A 23,582-nucleotide genomic window follows, 5' to 3' on the forward strand; every position below is an offset into this window, starting at 1 on the left:
CATTAATTGAAAATGCAAGAGAAATTAATGAAAAGAAATCGTACCTTGAAAGCAGCCTGGCCATAATAGGCCTTCTCCATTTATTCGTCATTCCCACAAGAGGAAGTAATGTACACGAGTCATGTCTTGCTTCGCCGACCAAATTACAGCTCAATACAAAGTACGTACTGTGGCAAAGGGAGATACAGGAGGGAACAATGTCAATGGTCATTCCTTGCCAATCCCTTGTCCACTTATGTTACGGTTGGGTGCGCAAAGCACTATTTAAAGAATTATGTTGGATAATATAACAATGGATAACATAGCTGCTAGCAGTCTAGTTTGTATTGGATCCGCTGTGCCTTGTTACAAAAACAAAAGGAACCCAACTACCAGAATAAAATTGCGACAATGCGCAACATTTAACCGACTACTGAAAATAAGGTTCTGACAACAGAACTGTTAAGAGACGAGGATGCAGACTTGTCTACGTAATTTTAAATTGGAATTTAATGTTGTGCAAATTAATGTGAGACATAAATATTTGGTTACATTTTTGGAGAGTGCAGTTTTTAACATTTAGGTGTCCCACACTCTTCATTACAACAAAGGGCGCTGTTGCTGTGATTACATTTTAGGCACACTTTTCATTTTAGAGGTCGCTGTTCAAATCATGAACCCGAGATTGCTTAATGAAGTTATTTGTGAGTTAATTCGTTCGCTCGTTGATTGAATTTCACAGCTGAAACAACAATGAATCACCAAAACAAAAGCTGAAACTAACCACAACGAAAAATCAGAAATTCTGGTGACATATTTAGTAATGAAGTAGTGTAGCGGTCTTGTAAATATTGAAACACCACTGTCAACTTCAAAGACTTACTTGGTTTCCTGGGAAGAATGGCAAGAGGTTAGAGGTAATCCTTACTTTTAGGACCCCGTTCCTATATAGGAAGGGCAAGACTCACCAAAACAGCTGAATAAATGACACTCAAAATTGACATTCTGATACTTCTTGGCACATCTGAACAATTGGCAATGACACCTTCTTGAATATCAGCAGGTTTAATTTTGTGGAAAGAGGGCAGGGCCATAATATGAGGGAAATTCAGGGGTAAAAGACGACGATGACAACCAGAAAACAGACTCAAAAACCAAGATGGCAAACGTGAAAGCTCGATGCAATGAAAGCTTGATGCTGATTGGCTGATAAAAAATAAACATCTTATTTATTTTTAATCTGGTTCCCAGACCAAAAGATTCAGGAATAGTCAGAATCTTTTGGTCTGAGAACCAGACTAACTTATTTATTTTTAGTCTGGTTCCCAGACCAAAAGATTCAGGAGTAGTCAGAATCTTTCGGTCTAGGAACCAGACTAATTAATTTTTTTAGCAGCCAATCAGCATCGGGCTTTCATTATGTAGGGCTTTCATGCGTGTGAGAACTACAACATGCACGTCTGACTGCGAAAAAAAGTAGGAAAGTCACATTTTCTTCGAAAGTGCTTTCAAAATTACAACTAACATGAGTTTATATGAAGAAAAAAGACTGCTTTTAGCCTGCAAAAGTCACTTTGGTACTGGACAGTCATCTGCAAAAGTCAGTTTTGAACAGAACTTGTAAAAAATAGAGGTGTCCTAAAAGTAAGGATTACCGGGTTAGTTATATATCGGCAGCTGTGTGTTCACATTTGAGTGGAACAACTCCTCTTTTTAACCTCCAAAAACACGTTTCTCCTATCTAGTCTCCTGTCCAACAACCAACAACTGCACGCTCTTATCTTATGCATGTCTCCCAATCCCACGAATGTATACAATGTAGCAACTTCAACGCGCGTCTCGCACAATGACCCCGTGACCCTTGCCAGCCTGCCCCAGTGCACGATGTATTAGGAGAATAACAATTCAGAGTGAACACAAAGATGCATTATTGCAATAAACCGCTTTATTATACAAGTGCCTTTTATGTACGTCGAAACATTACTGCAATCGTACAGCACATCGCTGAGTATGCATGTATTTACAAAAATGCAGCAGCATTGTCCGGTATGCTGCATTTGTCACTTGGTCATCCAATTGTCAAATGTCTATGGATTCGTGAACTAGTTGTACGAGGTCAGTGGAAACAAAACACATTTCTTTTTGGCATGTTTGTGTCCGTCCCTGTATTTTGTTCAAACTATAGAAGTTCATGTATGACCCATGACCTCGAAAAACAAATGACTGCATGCATATTCAGACAAACTCTCCACATTTTCCCACGATGGTGACAAGACGTCTCAAAATATGGAATTACATAGTGTCAAATTCAAATTCAGTAAGTAACTTTTCAGGAAATTTATCACAGTGTGGCTTTGATTACGGAAGAAGTATAAGACCCTGTCTAAAATAGTGGCACGGATAGGGGAGATATTTGGGGAACTATTCACTTTGATGATAAAAGCATGGCATTTGGCACGCAGTCAGGGTATGTCCTAAGAAATATATTGGGCTATAGGGCTATCGAAGATTAGTCCTTTGCAAAAATTATAGGTTGAATAAATTGAGCAACCCATATTTTTTTCAAAGGACAAATTGTGATAGCCCTACAGCCAAATATCTTTCTCATGACATACTCTGTTTTTGTGCCTAATGCTTTCATCATCAAATGAACAATTTCATTACCTATCTACCTCCATTAAACACACTGTTGGCTATCGCTAGCCTACTACGTGAGATTCAAAAATGAAAGTGGGTACTGTTTAGTTCTTCCTTTTACTAAATCCCCATTAATGGCTGGAACTGGGTATTTAACAATATTTACTGGGTGTTGGAATGAAAAATAATCAGCTTTATTTGACTTATACTTTCCCTGTTTCATTTGTAAAGGGAAAGAATGTAGTATCTAGACGCCACTTCTGTGGTTGTGTACAAAGTATATGGAGAGTTCAGTGCATTTTCAAAGTATTTTCTAACAAATTTGGAATTGTTTCTCAGTGCAAGATTCATCTATCACCAATATTTGTGCGATGACTAACCTTCATTGAAAAAAAGAGGCGTCAGACTGCCACATTCTTTCCCGCTCAAGAAAGAGCCGTTGGATCCCCAATACACGAAATTGTCGTCGAGTCACAATAGCTCCCGTACGTGAACGAACTCATGCACGCAACGTTCTCGACAAGTCCAACCACAAAAATCCGTTCAAAACAACGGATTCATTCACATTTGATACTCAAGAAATGTCCTGCATGTTCTGAGAACATGGACTCAACAAGTAGCGTCCACAAATTGATCACTGCCAACGACTGAAATGAATAAAATTCTTTATGACAAAAGTGAAACTTAGAGTACGTATGCAAAGGTCCGATGCTGGCGAGAGAGAGTTTTGCACGTACGCACATATGCACGTAGGCCATGGCGAAGTCGGTGCGTAGGACTGTTAGGCTCTGCCCACAACTTAGTTTAGTAGAGAGCTGTAGGCCTAAAAAGTAATCGTAAAATTCAAGTTGCACTAAGAGAATTAAAAGGATAAAGGGTACCAGAAAAATTTCAGGCTTTAAATTGAAGATTATAATTCTAACATGGTATATAATATTAATTAACCGAAAGCATGTAGTCGACGGTGCGCCTACTGTAAACAAAGTAGACTGGTTACATGTCCTAAAGTCTCATGCATATGCGCTGATCTCTATATAAAGAGAGCAGTGCTCACATGCCGAATAATTGAGGCAAAGGTTGTTTTGAGTGTAGTGCAGTGGACATACATGACCCTGTTAAGGGGGAGGGGGGGGGGTGTTCGCAACAAAACAAAACATGTAGGAAGATATTTTTGGCCGGCTGGGCACATTCAAAAATTGAGCTAGATAAAAAGAAGGTGTGGGGAGGGGGGGGGGGGGGGGGAATTACAGTATACATTCCAGTCCGAGAGGATGACTAATTACCTTTCACGTACACATGTGCATGAGCGTGGCTGGGGGGGGGGGCAAGGGTCCACCCCTGGGGCTCGGACAAGCACAATAAAAAATACAAATAGGAGGGGGAACAAAGTGGAAAAAAAGGGGCGAAGTCATATCCTCCAACGCTTTGTAATTTACCTTAAAGCTGCAAGTAGTCTTAAATCGATCTATAACTCCCTTTTCCCGACTAATTAGTGAAAATACAAAAAAAATGTGTTTAAACAAAGAAAATAAAAAGCAATCAAACGACATTTGCAACAACATTAATTCGACGATTTATTTATCTATTAATTTCTACGCAATTGACATGTAAGCCGTGAGTAATTAGCTTGTGAAAAATTAATGGTTAAACGATAATTAAAAAAAAATGACAATTTTTTTTCTCAACTTTTTTGACTATACTATATCAATGCAACATTGCTAATGATACAAATTTCATTCAATTTCATTAGGGATGCTCAAAAATCGTGAGCCACTCAAGTCGCAAGTTTCAGCTAGTTTTTTTTCTCACCGAATCGGCAGGGCATATGCTTTAATTTTCGGGTAATTAGCCATTTTTCTACTGCTACTAAGAAGAAAAATGTGGAAAAAAACTAAATTAAAAAAACTTTAGTCACAATTATCGAAACTGATTAATTTTGCCAAACGAGTTTAAAGAAAAAAATATATGCTTACTACTCTTCTTAGCCAGTTATTTTTATTTGAACACGATATGTTAATATTGAAATTAAGGACAACTTAACTGACAGACTGCACTGTGTATAATTTTGCTGCATCAAAAAAATTTCTATTGAATATCACCCATGCCTAACAGCATAATACTTTTTTACTTTTATTGTTCTTGATTTCTCTTAAATATTCTTCAAATATAATTGAGAAATATGGATTAATGATTTCCTTTGATGAACTCAGACTAGTAGACAGTTCCTGTAACTAGTTTTCTTCAGTGGCCAGTGGCGAGTACAATTGAAGTCGTTGGGTGCGTTTACGCATAACGACAGTCAGTGTGCCGAGTACAAGCACGCAGCCAACCAATAGGCAGACAGTAGTCAGAAGGATTGGCAACTGAACGGACGACATCTCACTTCCTTCTGAGAAAAAAACAAACAAACACGTACACATGCTAATATTTTTTAAGCAGAAATGCCAGTATCCGACTCAACCTATTCAACTGTAATGCACATATTTTGAATTGTTGGCACATCCTTTAAACCCCACCCATCTTTTACCATCCCAACCTGACCATCCTAGAATATCCACCCCATCTGCACTTGACACAAATCACACACCCAAGTGTGTATTTGCCTGCAATTAGGGACCCTCTGTTGTCCCTCTTTTCTTTGTACTTTTTAGGAAGACCTCCCATATGTTTTGTACACGAATCCAACTTTGGGACCTCTCGGGAATTGTGGACCCTACTGCCCTCTATTGAAACAAACTTCCATGTTCACTACATTCATCCCAATCAAACCTAGAAAGCCCATCCCTGCATATACACTTTTCCAACCCACTCTACCGTATTCTATCCCCACCTGACCATGCTCCACACTTTTTATACATGTATGCCATCATGACCCAATATTAGATCAAAATAATGAACCCCACCTACACCATCCCATCTCCTACATTCCACCCCTCTATTCCAACAGTACTCTCTACACAATTCATTCCTTAACCCCACTCCATGCCAACCTACCCAATATCACCCACCCTATCTATTTGCCCCTCCCTATCCCACCCACAACTATCTCTGAATATACACAAGTCTTGAACATTGAGTGCAGAAAAACATGCAAAACAAAATCAGTCTGACTTATAATATACTAACTCTATAGTGAACACATTTCTCCAAAATTCACATGAGGTAAAGACTATGTCCTCAGTTTTTCACTAACCAAGTTTGAGGTCTCAATTCAAATTTTCAAGGAATTTTTTTCGTCAACATTTTGGATCTTAGAGTGAAGCTAAGTAGTTTCATTTTGAAGCTCAAGGGCAAAGCTAGACAGGTACATGTCCAACTATTTTAAAAAGACCTACTTTCAGTAGTCTTGTAGCATGACTATGTGCAGAAGTAAATAATGTGTAGTAATATAGACTAGGTACAGGATTTCTCATTTGACATGTTTGATTGATACAGTACTAAAGGGGTGTTGTGTTGGACTGGTTGTTTCATTTGTCAGTCTATTGTACTGCATGCTTTTACTATCTTATGTTTGGCACTCTCAAACACAGTAGTGAGAGTCCCAAAAATTTTGACTAACACTTACACCCTACCATCCTACCCATCCCCACCCTAGTCATGCTTCATGTTTCATAACCTACCCCTCCTCCTTTCCCTACCTTTCCCCCCATCTTCCATCACAGATATGGGTCCCTGCGTGATGGCATAAGCGCGGGAACCAGACGCAGATCTGGCATGGCGTCTGTGCACACCGGGGAGTAAGTTCATGCTTCTAGTTGGACATCCGATGGCACAGCGCGAGTATGCATCAGTGGAGTTACACAGAACCATGTCACAATGGACGTACACCTATAAAGAAGGAACAGATTTGGAATTTAGATAAAACTTGAGACATTAAGTTACAACATCTAGGTCCCTAGTATTCAGATGGAAAAGAATCATTTGTGTCTGTGTGCATCAACTACAATCATTAGCCTCAGTCCCCCCTTGAAACTCTTGGCTTTTTAAATCTGAGCCCACTGAGATTTTGAAAATCCTGCTGTCCAGTAGTGATGAGCTGGGATCCACGGAAGATCAGTGATTTTTTTCTCACTCAGTGGATCACCCAGGATCAATAAGAAATAAATAAATAAATAATTAACCTGACATGCAACCGTAGGTCTATGACATGGTGCCTGGCAGATATATGAATAAGAACATAGTGAAACAAACAAGAAATTAACTTAAGATTTGGAATTTTCCAAAGAACAGTGAGAAACTTGCTCTATTTGATTTTTATTATGAATGCCAAGCCTTGGTGTTAAACCATTCCAAATCTGTTATGTAATTGAAAGTAACTACAGAGTGTGTCAAACAAAATTCCACATTCAGGCAAACAAATAATTAAAACTGTTAATTGCTTTTTCTTCAATAAACTTTTTTATCGGATTAAAGCCTGACCATTTGCCAATCCACTCGTTGGACATGCTAAATCTGGGTTGAGCACTGAATATGTATTGAATGGGCATTGAAGTTAATGACACCACAGGTGGGAGTGACCTAAGTAAAATTTACACCCTTTCACTTAATGGATTGTATTTTTGGATCTAGAGACCCAAATGGCATGGGGTAAAAAGGGGTGAACTGAAGTATAGTCAGGCTTTAATGTAATATTTAATTTCATTAAAGAAAAAAAACAATTAAACTGTGTTTATTCATTGTTTTTCCAACAGTTTCACTCTTTTGGCACACTCTGTACAGTTGTACAGTATGCACGCTTTGTCATTTATATAAGAATATTGGCAACTAAACAAGCAAGAAAACAATTAGAACCTGCTCTATAAGGGTTTCATTCTATGTTCCCAGCCTTACTAGATTTGATTGGTATGTAAGACCACTCCAACTCTACTACAGTACAACATATGCACAGTACAGGTCAAACAACAAAGGCACTTTTCTTTTTTTGACCTTGCTGCTTCGCTATACAGCGCCCGCTATAGTTCATGCACAATTGTTAAACCTCAAAAAGATTTAACACCTACCACAGGCTGAGGTAGGGCATCTACGAATGCAAAGGCATCAATCTCAAAACGTTCTACGTCCGGGTCGTCTGATGGATGGAACACCACTGTGTTGTCCTCGATGCACCTGCACAATAAAAATTAGATACAAGGTCAGCAAAATGGGTGGTCAAGACTCTGTGACAGTTTAATTGAAAATAAAAGATCTTCTAAATGTCAATTACACGCTTGGGCATAAGATCAAGAAGGTCATAATTGTTTCTCTCTGTGGTTCCTGTGTAGAATCAAAGGAAGCACAGGGTACCACAACTTCCTAGCCCAGATTTTAAACAAATAGGACAAAAGGCCTGTACTTGACTCTGAAAATGAGTTGACATCCATTTTGTTCAGAAACATGGTAAGAAGCCTTTTGCTTTCTATTGTTGTTTTCTTGGGGTGGGTGCCCTGAGAAAAATGTCCCATGGCGAGAACATGGGATCCCCATGGGAGCCTATGGGAAACACAGGATTCATGGTGTCCCATATAATAGGAACACCATGCACAGCTAAAGAAACGCCATCATGCCCCATGGACACCATTTTTCCATGGTAATAAAACCCGTGGTGAAACATTCAAATCCCTTGCTACATGGGAAGTCCATGTGGTACGTTGGGTCCAAAACACCATGGATCACCGTGGGAAATCTCCATTGTGATCCCATGGAAAATCGCCAAGGCGATCCCATGGGAAATCCCCAAGGTATATTTTTTAAGGGGGTGGGGGCGGGGCTACGATTGTGTTTGACGGTGTGACGACTGGTGTGTGACTTTTGTTGATTATGATTAAATTGATGTACATGGACCAAAAGATTTATAGTACACAACAATCGTTTTCTGATCCCCTACCCAGAAAATAACTCTTTTGGTAACACTACCTCGGCAGAGGAACTAGTAGTTAGTCTAAGTGAGCCTGAACATGCTCTTGTTGTGAGACAACACATTACTCGATTTTATTTACTCATAGAATCCATTAACTCACCCATCTTGGATGAAAGTGTAACGATGAAAATCATCCGAGTTGGAGGAAGGCGTGGCGCGACACGTCTGCACAAACAGCTCCAGTCCAGGCTCGCTCCAAGTACGAGCCTCGAAGTAGAGCTTGTTTCCCATCGCGACGTGGACGGGGTAGTCAGCAGGCTGGTAGGGCGTGGTGTAATCGTTGCCATGGTAAAGTCTGAGAGAGAAGTTGAAGGAGCCGAAGCCATCCTCGCGGAATGTGATCTTGGAGGTATCCGGACGGAAACTGCATTATGAAAAGATGAAAAATCAATACCGTCAATATCTTGGTCTCAGGTTGCACCTCTTACTGCTTTCCTCCAAACCACCCCAGTGAGTCCAGTGATCCTTTACTTAAAGTCAAAGATGCACTAGCCTCAATTCTTAATATTTAAATCTTGGGTTACCACAGCCTGGTCATTCCTGAATTTCAACCTACGTAAGTTAGCATCCATGTGCATCATTCACTGGACTGGAATATAATATCTAGGTCTTGGGTTTAACTCTGCCTGAGTTCTTCAATCAACCCAGGTCAGCGATCCAAATCCATGCACTGGATTAGAATCATAATACCTTATAGTCTCTGGTTATATCACTTCATCTGATTGGTTCCCTCAGTAATCATTATACATTGGTCTCTGGTTTAATATATCACCTCATCTGATTGGTTCCCTCAGTAATCATAATACCTTAGTCTCAGGTTATATCACCTCATCTGATCGGTTCCCTCAGTAATCATAATACCTTAGTCTCTGGTTATATCACCTCATCTGATCGGTTCCCTCAGTAATCATAATACCTTAGTCTCTAGTTATATCACCTCATCTGATTGGTTCCCTCAGTAATCAGAGTGCCTTAGTCTCTAGTTATATCACCTCATCTGATTGGTTCCCTCAGTAATCATAATACCTTAGTCTCTGGTTATATCACCTCATCTGATTGGTTTCCTCAGTAATCATAATACCTTAGTCTCTGGTTATATCACCTCATCTGATTGGTTTCCTCAGTAATCATAATACCTTAGTCTCTGGTTATATCACCTCATCTGATTGGTTCCCTCAGTAATCATAATACCTTAGTCCCTGGTTATATCACCTCATCTGATTGGTTCCCTCAGTAATCATAATAATAGTCTCTGGTTATATCACCTCATCTGATCGGTTCCCTCAGTAATCATTATACCTTGGTCTCTGGTTTAATATATCACCTCATCTGATTGGTTCCCTCAGTAATCATAATACCTTAGTCTCTGGTTATATCACCTCATCTGATTGGTTTCCTCAGTAATCATAATACCTTAGTCTCTGGTTATATCACCTCATCTGATTGGTTCCCTCAGTAATCATAATACCTTAGTCCCTGGTTATATCACCTCATCTGATTGGTTCCCTCAGTAATCATAATAATAGTCTCTGGTTATATCACCTCATCTGATCGGTTCCCTCAGTAATCATTATACCTTGGTCTCTGGTTTAATATATCACCTCATCTGATTGGTTCCCTCAGTAATCATAATACCTTAGTCTCAGGTTATATCACCTCATCTGACTGGTTCCCTCAGTAATCATAATACCTTAGTCCCTGGTTATATCACCTCATCTGATTGGTTCTCTCAGTAATCATAATAATAGTCTCTAGTTATTTCACCCCATTTGATTGGTTCCCTCCAACCTACCTTATAGCCCAGTTAAATCCTCTTAAGTATATGATCACAGGGACTCTAGCCTCATATGCCTGGTTTCCTCATCAGAACCTAGTTCAGCAATCCATTCCCTTCAATGGCCATGATGCATCACATGACTAACAACCAGTATGGTCTCGGGTTCCAACATGGTTCCTTCCAACCTATCCTAGTTCACACTATGAACCAGAAAAGTCTGAAAAGCTTAAGATAGCCTACGGACAGAAATGTCTGCTAGTGTAAACAATGGCGATCATTATTCAGTTTTTACTAGACATTTTGTTCGGAACAAAAGTGTATTATACTGACATTTCATGCATTGTTGGTTGTAACCCTGCTAACCCCCTTCAACCCAACTCTATTTTAGACATCTGTTCTAGTTTCATATATAATGCACTAGACTCGAATTTCAACAGCTAGGTATCAGGTTATAACCTTCCTTATTTCCATCCCACTTGAACCCACCCTAGTTTTGTAATCCCTTCAAGGTTCATGAATCACTGGACAGAATATCAATATCTTGTCTCTGGTTATTTCCTGGCCTATGTCCTTCCTTCCAACTCAATCCTTGTTTTGCATTCTCTTCATTGTCTAATGTACATTTGACCAACGGTTTTGTTTATATGGGCACCGCCAATCCATCCTATCTGTGCAGTCCGTTTAACATCCATGATGTATTGATTGCAATCCCAACATCTAGGTTTCAGGTTATAACCCGGTTTCATTCCAGTCAACCCACAACGATTCCTTCAATATCCATAATGTAAGTGCTACACTGGAATCCAAACACCTGGTCTCGAGGTATAACCTCAAGACTCCAAATAAATTTAGCTTCAAAGCAATGTTATAGTCGAGTCCATCACAAGTTCATCAAAAGTCCTTCAGTCTTTTAAAGTCAAGTCACTAGTTACTCAAGTGAACTGTTACAAAAGCATTCTTTTGTCATTGTTCACGCAGCAACTTTATGAAAGGACTTGTGAAAGGACTTGTGATGGACACCACAACAACACTGCTTCTACGTCCATCATGCACTGGACAGAAATCTCAATCTTTCAGTCTCTCTGTCGTGGGTTCTAACCCAGCCTACTTCATCCAGACCCACCTTATTTCAGCGAACCCTTCCAAATCCATGATGCACTGGACTGGAATCTCGATATCTCGGTCTCGGGTTATAACACTGCCTGGTTCGACAGGGACAGCCTCATCGTGGATGACGTTGAAAAAATCACACTGTCTCCATGAACCTGCCAGAAAACAAACGAAAACAAGTGATGTTGCAAACATACCACAAGGAAACGTTTTAACGCACATTTCAAAATAGAATCATGAAACCTTGGTATATCTATTTCAAGGTATTTTTTTCAGCTAATCACGACAATTGCAGCAAACAATGTATATATCACTAACCTCACAGTTTGTATATGCCAAACTTTCAAAAAGACCACAACATGACGCCAACAATTGTTGCGTTGTAACATTGTTTTAATGCGTTGCACAAAGAAATCGACCACCAACAAAAGGCTGGATATCTCAGTTGGTAGAGCACCGGAATGGCAATCAGGAGGTCGCTGGTTCAAAACCGCTACAGTCAATTTCTTTGTTCAGCTCAGCCCATTTGACTTTTGGGTAAACTTTTGCAGTTAACTTTCACAAAGGCACGTTAAGAACTAAAATGAAAGCTGTACAAAAAAATTAGAAACCATAATAATATTTTAGAATATACCTCCATGAAAGTTCCACATCGGTCGTAAGTTGTTGCAATCTTAACGTGGGTGGTGATATGATGACTATCGACGCACGCCGGGTCAAGAAAATGCAAATGAGACGACAGGGCATCACCAATCACAGAACGAGGGATGAAGACCGTCATGCCAGAATCGGAGCAGTCCATTGATGGCAAGAGGGGTGGTTGAGTCATTCGGGGTTGGTGGGTAGACCATCCGATCTCCTCTGTTGTGAATTCTGTAGGCTGTTTGGTAGGGTCGTCAGATTCCGATGATGTGGTTGAATCCTCAAGTACATGAGTGGTGTATATAAGGACCTCATCAGTAGCTGTGAAACAAATTCCAAAATTGACAACGCCATTCAATTTAGTTCTTTTGTTTTGGTCAGCTTACCAATTGACTTAGTTATCGGATAAGAAATTCAATGTTTTAACCTCACAATTTGGTACAACACCGATATAAGTCGATAGGCATACGTAGTAATCTGATAGGCTATAGCAAATTTACCGTTTGAACCTCATTGGTTACAAGACCGTAAACAAATGAGGTTAGTCGATTAGGCATACGTTGTAATCTGATAAACTCAAACGTTTGAACCTCACCATTTGGTGCAACACCATACACAGCTCTACAAAGGTATATATCAGTGACAGCGGCAGATGGTATATAGCATGGAGCTGCGCCATTTACTGCACCTTCATCAAGTAGGACATAATATTCCTGTCCTATGGGAAGGTAACTTGGCCCATGGACTAGAACTTGTAGCGTGTCGGGAGCTGGAAATCGGACGTTGTAAGTAACCCAGGTAGGGATTCCTAATCTAAACTGTCCGCTGCTTTCGTAGAAATTAGCATAGACCCAACTGGAGCCTGTTGCCTTGGTTATCTGCAATTTGAATTTCAATGGCAGTGAGTTCAGTCCAGTCACAAGAAATAACGGATGAACAACAACAAAGGAATGCCTTTGTCAAAGCTCATTCATATAGCATGTGATCTGAATTGGGACTGGAAGACTTGTGATGGATTTGTGATGACTCGACATCTCTGTTCCATTTTAAAGGGAAGTTCTTGAACTTTTAATTTATTACTACCTTATTTGCATCGCTGCAGACATGCATAAATAAACAAAAATAAAAGCTTTGAAATGATTACTTGAACCATGGAACATGATACATCATCTATCCTCACACACTTGAGCATGACTACCTCGTTGGCTAGTATACTCACATGTTGATCAAACCTGAAATTCCAGATCCAGCTATAATAAGGGCTGACTGTAGCGTCAGCCCAGGCCTCAACGACAGCAGGATATGCTATAGAAACATCAATCAATACCTTATGTATTAATATGGGTACAACTGACATGCCTACACAGTAATGACTCGAGGCTAAGTGATAAGAGGTATCTGAATTGAAAGATGTACCCACTGTGACAATTTTAAGTTGTGACATTCACACATACAGACACGGGAGAGAAGAGCTACTGGTACTTTTGTTCATGATGGAGGGGTGTATAGCTGGGTTCAGCTGTTAATGCCACGTGAACAGTTTTTGCTTGACGGTCTAAAAGAATGTATAATTGCATGCATGCCATCTTAAACTATTCAGAATTTATTGTATTGACAGTCCAACCCCTGTGAGGGTCAGATTCTGGGCTGTAATATAGGTTTTCCGATTTTGCATTTTTGCAACTTAATTCAATCAGAGAGAATGTCATTCCATTTCATCAGATTTCAGAGTTCTGTGAAGGAATATGGTTTCTTAGACCTAAGGTTAGAGCAAACGATTTCGTTAGAATTTTTTTAAGGGCCTGCGATCAAGGGAAACAAAGAAATAAGATATTGATTGTTTCCCAAATTTGTAGTAAATGGAGCTAGGAATCAAACGCTAGGACTTTTGATAACCAACTGTAAAATTAGAAGGGAAAAAACCTCTTACCCAAACCTGCACAGTCCGGCCATGGAGTTGTTGCTGGCACTCTATACGGTGATTCTGTAACTACATAACGAGGTTATTTAGAAAATAAATTAACTGGTAGTTATTAACTTGTCTGATAAATGAGATCATGAGATTTTACATATTTAGGCATTGTGATAAATATGTAACATATAAGTCTAACATCACATGGCGTCCCGAAACATCGCACGAATTAATTTTGTTCTCAACCTTGCTTGAGCAACATGATGGTCAACATTTCACAGAAAGTGAATATCCCTATTCGTACTTATACAAGTCTGATACAATGTTACGAACATGAATGTCCCCGTTTTACTTTAGATACGTAGTAAACCCAATTAAGATGTGTTAAATGTAATTATCTGACGTGAGTGAAAAACTACACTTTTGAGTATGTCAATGATGATGATTATAATAGTTAATGGTGTACAGGTTGATTTGGAATATACGATTCTTCCAATTAGGTCACACAAGGCGATTCTCAGCCGGATTCAATGCCCATTTAGACAACCGCGTTTTGGACGTCTGGACTTGCTTACAAGATTTCCAAATCGATTTTTGTTTCTCTCTTACTCAAGGTGATAATAGCAAAAAATATTTAGCCGAATGAGTTTCATGCTCAACATTAATGACGTTTTTCAAAATTCTTCCCAACAGTTGGTCAATTGTTACCCACATAAACCAACAATAAGGTAATTTCATACCAATGTTAGGTCTATAACATTGCCTAACAGTGCTTTAACCAACTTACAGTGTATGGGTGGGTGGGTGAGTTAATAGTTTGTTCTGTCGTGTATTGTTTTGGAAGTGGAGTAGCTTTTACAACCTTCCTGCGAGTTAAAGTCTTCGCTATAAGAATATATCTGCCAAGTTTGGTGCTTTGGACCAGACAGTCAGAATGATGTCGAACATTCAATCTACGCCAACTGACTATTGGAAGTTGAGTCCAACAAGTTACCAGAGTGTTATATACATAGGTGGGCGAGTTAAAAAACTTTTGTCCTGCATATCATGGAAGTTGAGTATACTACACCTTCCTGGGTTGTTGGCCAATATTCGGTTGTTGGCTGGAAGCCTGGGTTGTCACCGTCGTCCAGTCTCCAAACTGCTCGGTGGTGTATGCGTATGTTGGGGCCCCATCAGTAGCTGTGTCAAAATGATGCAGAAAACATAACACCTTTCTTAATCATTTCATCCCATGTTTTTATTTATCACACTGTCCAATCTGCTGTCATCTAAATTTAGATGTTACATGTTTATCGCAATGCCTAAACATGTAAAAGTAACATAAGTCTAACATCACATGGCGTCCCGAAACATGGCACGAATTAAGTTTGTTCTCAACCTTGCTTGAGCAACATGATCGTCAACATTTCACAGAAAGTGAATTTTCCTGTTCGTGCTTCTACTAGTCTGATGCAACGTTACAAGTATGTTATTTGAACATGAATGTCCCCGCTTTACTTTAGGTACGTAGTAAACCCCATTAAGATGTCTTAAATGTAGAAAATATTTATCTGACATGAGTGAAAACGACACTTTTGAGTATGCTAATGATGATGGTAATAGTAGTTGATGTTCTCACAGATTGATATGGAATATACGATTCTTCCAAATTAGCCACACAAGGGGACTTTCAGTGGGATTCGGTGCCCATTTCACTGCATTTTGGACATCTGGACTTGCTTACATGGTTTCCATATCGATTTTTCTTTCTCATTTACTGGTGATAATAGCAATAAATATATTCAGCCGAATGAGTTTCATGCTCAACATTAACGACGTTTTTCACAATTCTTCCCAACAGTTGGTCAATTGTTACCCAAATAAACCAACAACAAGGTAAGTTCAAACCAATATTGGGTCAATAACATTGCCAAACAGTGTTTTAACCAACTTACAGTGTATGAGTAGGTGGGTGAGTTAATAGTTTGTTCTGTCGTGTATTGTTTTGAAAGTGGAGTAGTTTTCACAACCTTCCTTCGAGTTAAAGTCTTCGCTATAAGAATATATCTGCCAAGTTTGGTGCTTTGGACCAGTCAGTCAGAATGTTGTCGAACATTCAATCTACGCCAACTGACTATTGGAAGTTGATTCCAACAAGTTACTAGAGTGTTATATACATAGGTGGGTGAGTTAAAAACTTTCTGTCTAGCATTATCATGGAAGTTGAGTATACTACACCTTCCTGGGTTGTTGGCCAATATTCGGTTGTTGGCTGGAAGCCTGGGTTGTCACCTGACTGCCATGGTGTGGTCCAGTCTCCAAACTGCTCGGTGGTGTATTCATATGTTGGGGCCCCATCAGTAGCTGTGTCAAAATGATGCAGAAAACACAACGCCTTTATTAGTCATTTCATCCCATGTTTTTTATTTATCACACTGTCCAATCTGCTGTCATCTAAATTTAGATCATAATCAAACTGAAAGAGTACGTTTATGTCATGGCAACAAATAAACTTATGTGAATAACTTTTTACGCCTGTATGTATCCCCACGTTATTACCCGAACTGCCTATTCGAAAAATTATAAAAGGCCTACCGTCCTGATGTGTGATATAGTTGTTTTTATATGCGCTTAATAATGGAATGTAGGAACGAATGTTGCACTTACTATAGCTCCCATAAAAACAATCGTGTAGATAACGTGTGATGTTATGAATTCTCATGGCTTGTATTAGGAAGCAGAAATATTCCAAATCTATGAAGAGCGGATTATTTTCCCTGAAGAAGTACTAAAGAATCTACAGTAGTAACATTACATACAGATTTTGTTGTTTTTGACACTTCCAACAAAGCAAGGCAGGTGGACACCATCACATGGTATCAGAATACAACTGGTGACTGCTATACACGCAATGTGACATGGCAGTTTATCACCAGAGAGGCCAAAGAATTTAAAAAAAATGTTCCACACCACAGCAGTCAAGTGTAAAACAGATACCTACCTGGTGGTGAGCCGGTGTACAGTGTGATAGCAAGCCAACCAGAAGGAGCATTACAAGGGGCAGGACCAGTCACTACATCCTCAGCCATTATAATGGTAAACACTCCATTACCATCCAAATCATGTAGATCCAAATTCATCGACGAATAACAGTCTGTTTCTATTGTGTCTACAGCCGTCTGGACGATTTTGCAGTTCTGGGCAGCCTGCCAAGCATGTCGTCTGTATATGTAAACACCTGTTAGGCCCTGAGCCACCGTGACCTAATGAATAGTTGGAAGAAAATACACCAAAATACACGATCCTCAGTATGTTAGCAAAAGACTATGGGAACAATCAAAATGTACTGATTGAGTGGCAATTCAGTGGATCACTTTTGACTTATTCAGTTCATTTAGGGCACAACTTTCCAGCATTAGAATGATAAGATACAGCGATGGTAAAAGAATGTTAATGGTTGAGTTATTTAAACGTATTCTTCAAAATCATAACAAAAACCAATTAACAATTACAAATTCAAGTAGTTATTTAAAGGACACATTTGTTGGACAGATGGCTCGTCCACAAACAATAGTTAAATAACGTACTAGTAGTAAAACTTGTTATCTTTCTTTCTTCTAGCAAAATGTGGCCCCGGAAAATATGAATTACTACTCGTCATTAATCTTTCATGTGGTGTCAAATACGTGTAATGGGAATTACATCAAGAGCATCAAGTGCAGTGCCAACTGCTAATTTGCAGACAATTGAACTGGTAAGCAGGCCATTAGTCTCAGATATTCACGTGTGCACAGAACGCCTGATATATATGAACATGTAAATTTAATGCTATCCGGGTAAGCAGCCATTTGGTGTTAACTTTAGAAATTGTAAATTCGTTTCGAGCAAACATTCGGTCCAAGCTGTTGATTTGCACTTGATCTGCCACGCTCTTCGATAACAAAACAACGGGTCACCGAAGACTCGATAGAAGGCGCTCGCTGAATGGTTAGGATCTGGAGATCATGGCGGAGTCTTGTTTTGCACAATTAATCGCCGCACATATCGTATAACGCTTGTCTTGCAAGTGGCTATTCCATAAAAGGATCCTTTCCAACAAGCAAGCACGTAGTTAGTTTCTTACAAGCTCTCTGACAAGCGTAGTATAAGCCCAGCGTTCTTAAAAAAAATGTGAAATCACCAATTAATGCAAACAAAAGTTAATTGTTACCTGTAATCCAATTTGATACTAACCTCTCGATCATACTTGAGGGTTAGTTTAGCTATGCTGAGTGAAGAGTAAAATCCATCAGCTGGCCAAGACTGAATGACAGTGGGACGTTCTGTAAAGGAAATTATTTCACAGCTTCCAACAGTCATCCAAAAATACAGTTTGAATCCCATAATTATAAGACATATTCTTGGCATCATTTACTCTAGGTAGGATTATATAACTTCTAAGTAAAGTTTTTTTAGCACTGTATCGGACACAGTAGGCCGTTATGTTTACCACATCTTAGATTTATTTAATAGCAAAAGCATTTTAGAGTAAAGCATGAGCTTTAGAACATTAGCACCCTCCCACACACTAGTAGTCTTTTTAAAGATTTTTTTTCATGACATGTTGCTTTAGTCTTTGGGCCCAAATCGTTTTCGAACAATATGAAGAAAAAGTAGTCGGAAGGATAAAACGTAACAAACGTGTCAAAGTGTTCCTCTAACGCATGAGTAGTCAAGTCTTAGTACTTCCATTGTACCCGATTGATTTAAATAATCAAAACATGTCAACAGTGAGGGCGCCCTTCGCAAGCTTACAGCGTTACAAGCAGCCGTAGCTTACCTGTGTCAGAGCAACTTGATGGTGGCGCTGAAGTTGTGTTGTACGGAGTATCGTAGTATCCTACATGAGTACAGAAACAACATTATTTTGTTATCAAAAGCGCCACAAAATGGTGCGACTTAATATAAAGATAAACACAATTCATTCTTGTTAGCTACATTTTGGACAAAAGAAGTCTTTGAAACAAATCATATCAAGCAAAAAACTAAAGGAGCTGATCATTTTGGAGAGGTTGAGTGGTTAAGTCACCTTAAGTAAACATGCAGTAAAGTCAAGAATAAGCCTCGTGCAATTTACATGCATATGGACACCACAAAAACTATATTTATTGCACATAACCAATTGTACCCCACTTCACTCTTGTCAAAAATAAACCGATATAAGCATACTTCTACAAATGGTATAATGTTCTTACGATCTGGCAAGCCACTGTACAATACTTTGTAGAAATTGGGGTCCGTAACGGCAGCTGATGGAACATAGCATGGCCCAGGACCGGTCACTACGCCCTCATCCAACAGCACATGAAACACTTGCCCTCCAGCTAGCAGCGCTTTCAAGTTCGCGGGTACAACAACTTGCAATGTGTCTGGGGCAGGGAAATGAACGTTGTCACCAGCGGAGGCGTCGATTGAAAATACCCATGCGCCGACCCTGTAGTAAACCTTGACAAAAGCAGGTCTGGTCGCCCTATTCACCTGTGTGCGGAATTCCATTCAATTTTGCACAATATGGATTATGGCAGAACTCACTATATCTCCGTAAAGCTCGCCGCACACGAGTGCTACGTGATGAGCATAAAGTCATTCGAGGCCGTTTGCTCAGCAGCGTAGCTCATATCACCGTGTGCGGTAAATTTTTACTGAGTTTTCTGCCTCTCGAGGCCGTGAGGCAAATATCTATCTGTTTGCCTCGAATGACTTTTTGCTCGGCACGTAGCTCTCGTGTGCAGCGAGCTTAACACACTAAGTTCTGCGTACATTCGTTTGCAACACACTGTTCAATGATATGTTTAAGTATGTGCACCGTTTGACGGATGCCGCCACCTTTGCCACCACGTGGAAGCCTGCTACAGGGGGCATTTTCATTGAAATTATGTCCCAATTATGCCATGATAGCTTGTGCAGAGTGCACCATGTTTTCAACAAAAGTCCCCAAAACAGTGAATACAAAGACTGCGCTGACGCCCATTTGACGGTTACAAAAGACGTGACTGACGCAAAATTGCTATATCGAATGTTTTTTGACAACAATCTTTTCAAACAACTTCATCTTTTAAATGCTTCAATAAAGAAGATATTTCTATTGTTTCTGTCAAGAAGGGGGGGGGGGGGACAAGGGGGAGAGACTCCCCTTCCCCGGAAAGCATCAACAAAACAAAAAAAAGGGGGGGGGGAAACATTATGTAATACACATTTAACAAAATGGACGTCTGCAGGGGTGTTAGTGGGTTAGGGTGGGCCAATTTACCCCACCCATCCTCGAAAAAATATAAATAAACTGAGAACATGCTAGAGAAAGTAAAACGATATGGGGGGAAATGTGCTTTGCCCCAACCACCCCCCCCCCCCTCAACATTCCTGGCGTCGCCCATTACAGCGCTCTTTCTGCTCGAAAATATGGATATTATAGAAGGATCAGTTTTTCACACTCACGTTTTGGTTGAATTTGAAATGAAAAGTCCAATCGGCGAAGGTGGGAATTCTGGTGACTGCTGGATCGGGCCAGGTCTCCACAATAACAGGAGAGGATGCTAGGCCAATATCAATCAAAACAAATATCACATTAAAGTCAAAGATGCAGGGAAAAAGCAGGGAATTGAACAAATGTCCTCTATCTGACATCAGATATAGAAAGAAAAAATCATACCCACCACTGACCTTGCTTATGAGAAAAAAAGATACATTTTTGTCCAATTTTGTGCAACGTCATCCATCTTATTAACTGTATATTGCAACCTCATCATGTCACAAAGTGTAGTCAGGTTTTTGTTATAGTACAATGTGTGCTACAGTCTCACTGTCCTGGAAATCGACCTTAGGAATATTTTTTTCACGTTATGGGCTCGAGTTTAGCCACCTTAATTGCGGTGCCTGTATCCTTCGGTACGACGACACATATTTCTTACTTATACCCCGTCACACCGGAGGCGCGGTGCCACTGCGGTTTTTGGTCAAAACCGCCAGCACCGTAGTGACACTGGCAGTAGTTTTTCATAGTTTTACCTAGCCCCATAAATGTGGCCTATTTACTGGACTGCCTCCGTAAACATAGGCCACACATCCACATGTACAAAAACGTGTCGACTTTGCCAAATGTTGATTTTCACATTTAGGCTTAGTTTGTAGGATTTTTTTGCTTTAGAAGCATACTCACCCTCTTTAAAGGCTAATCAGAAAGTGCTGCCTTTTTCAGATGTATATTTTTCGTGAAATTTCCAGATTCATTTTTACACGTTTGCGTATCAAAATTTCAACATGAAATTTCAAACTAAGCCTAAATGTGAAAATCAAAATTTGGCAAAGTCGACACGTTTTTGTACATGTGGATGTGTGGCCTATGTTTACGGCGGCAGTCCAGTAAATAGGCCACATTTATGGGGCTAAGTTTTACCCTACCCGTCATACCCCCGTCACACCGGAGGTGCGGTGCGGCATAAACTGCAGTGGCACCGCCATGATCGCCGTAGTTCCGCAGTGGTTCCGTCATTGATCGCCGTAACACCGCGGAAAACTGTCAAAACCGCGGACCTTCGCGATTGCACGGTGGTTGTACTGCGGAGGCACGGCGGTGATAGAGGTCCTACCGCGGTCCTTGTACGGTGCCACGGCGGTCATGGCGGTGCCGCGGCAATCCCACTGCGGATTGGCCCAACCCGCGGTGGCACTGCGGAAGTTTTGAACATGTTCAAAGTTTGCGCCGTGCCACCGCGAAGGTCCGCGGTTTTGACAGTTTTCTGCGGTGCTACGGCGATCAATAACGGAACCACTGCGAAACCACGGCGATCATGGCGGTGCCACTGCGGTTTATGCCGTACAAGCACCGCAGTGGCACCGCACCTCCGGTGTGATGGGGTAATGGCTAGCTGTATGTATAGGTGGTTAGTGTTAATGAGCTGTTACTTTCCAATGGAATGGGAGTAGAATAGTAGAAGGGATGTTTTAACCATTCACCGTAGTTTGGGTAAGGCAATTGACAAAAACAATAATCTGAATTGAACAGAAAAAGAAGCTTACCAGAGTCTGAGCACTGCAGCGACTTAATGGCGGGTTGTTCATCATGCTGACTAGGTGAAACATCAACAGTGTCCTGTGGAAAGAAATGTTTAAATGTGACCCGCTCTGCAATAATTTGAGTCAGAATTCGCAAAACTCACGTTTTGAGGTAACTACGTTAATGAAATGAGAATGAAATAAGGTTACATTTGGTATGTCATGGATCTCTCTATGACATTTGGCTGCTTTGTTGTGCTTGTTTCATTCTGTCAATTTCCACAAAAACTAGAAAAGTCTCAATGGAGAAAACAGGGCTTAAAAATGACAAATATACTGTAACTAACTAAAAAAATCATCAACAATCCACATTTTGTTCTTTTCGAACATTTTTTTTAAAGACATTTAAACTAAAACTACCAAACAACCAAACTAAAACAAAACCAAAAAATCTCAAGTTTGATCAAATGTTCACTGTTTCCATTTCAAAATCTCAAAAGCTTGATTCAAATTATGTGACATCAGACTAGTTATTTTTCAGAGCGGGTCACCAATATTTGGTTATGGACTTTGCCCTCTCCTGGCGTTATGTTTATAAAAAAATAGGCCTACTGTGTACTCTATGCTATTCAAGGGTTTACTAGACAAAGTTTACCCAGGTTGGATTGCCACTCGACACTGTGCTTACAGTGCTTAGTCAATAGGCTGGTTCAGTTAAAGAGGTTGTGGAATGCTCGAAGACTTTTCCGTCATTTTTGGGGTATATTTAGCCTAAGGTGTGATGAAATAAAAACGACTATTGTTTCTGTCATGAAATGAGAACAAAGGGTACTTTGGAGAGCTGTTTTTCAGGTCCTGTTTCGACCCGAACGTGCAATTTGTGTAAAAGTCGTCGTTGCGGGCAGCAAACAAAACACAGTAAATCTTGACGTAATAAACAGGACTCGTTAATGCTACTCTGCATCGGGAGTCCTGTTTATTACGTCACGATTTACTGTGTTTTGTTTGCTGCCCCAACGACACAAATTGCACGTTCGGGTCGAAACAGGCATGACAGGACTTGAAAAACAGCTCTCAAAATTACCTTTTGTTTTCATTTTATGACAGAAACAATAGTCGTTTTTATTTTATCACATCTTAGGCTACATATACCTGAAAAATGACGGAAATGTCTTCGAGCATTCCACAACCTCTTTAAATAGTAGCGGGTAAAGCAATGACTGTCTTTTATAGTGAGAAGCTTGCGTTTTGGAGATGTTAGGTTTGGCTGTCCCAACGATATTACATATAAGGTGTTCCTGCACAAGAATGCATCAGGATATATCGAAATAAAACTCGGAAAAACCAATGTTAATGCACAATGGTATTTCAGATCCTTGACACTGACCTGAGACTCAGCCACCTTCACAGATAAAGTTAAATCTCTGACATGGGACGAGCGGACCTCCCCACAGTGGCATCCTTGAAGAAAGACTATAACTAGCAGGGCCTGAAACAAACCACCCATCTTGCAGACGGACCGGGTTATTGCTCTTTCCTGCACGTTTTCTACTTTTGACACGGGTTTTGGAATTCCAACCCCCTTATAAACTGGATGAACTACCAGTTATCAATTA

General features: G+C 40.1%; 1 pseudogene; it reads right to left on the bottom strand.

Annotated features, from left to right (window-relative positions):
- Positions 1 to 4,165: 4,165 nt before the first annotated feature.
- On the bottom strand, positions 4,166 to 22,060 carry LOC119733414 (annotated as a pseudogene).
- Positions 22,061 to 23,582: the final 1,522 nt, after the last annotated feature.

This window comes from Patiria miniata, unplaced genomic scaffold (assembly GCF_015706575.1).
Source record: "Patiria miniata isolate m_02_andy unplaced genomic scaffold, ASM1570657v1 HiC_scaffold_25, whole genome shotgun sequence".
In the NCBI taxonomy this organism is placed as follows: Eukaryota; Metazoa; Echinodermata; class Asteroidea; order Valvatida; family Asterinidae; genus Patiria; species Patiria miniata.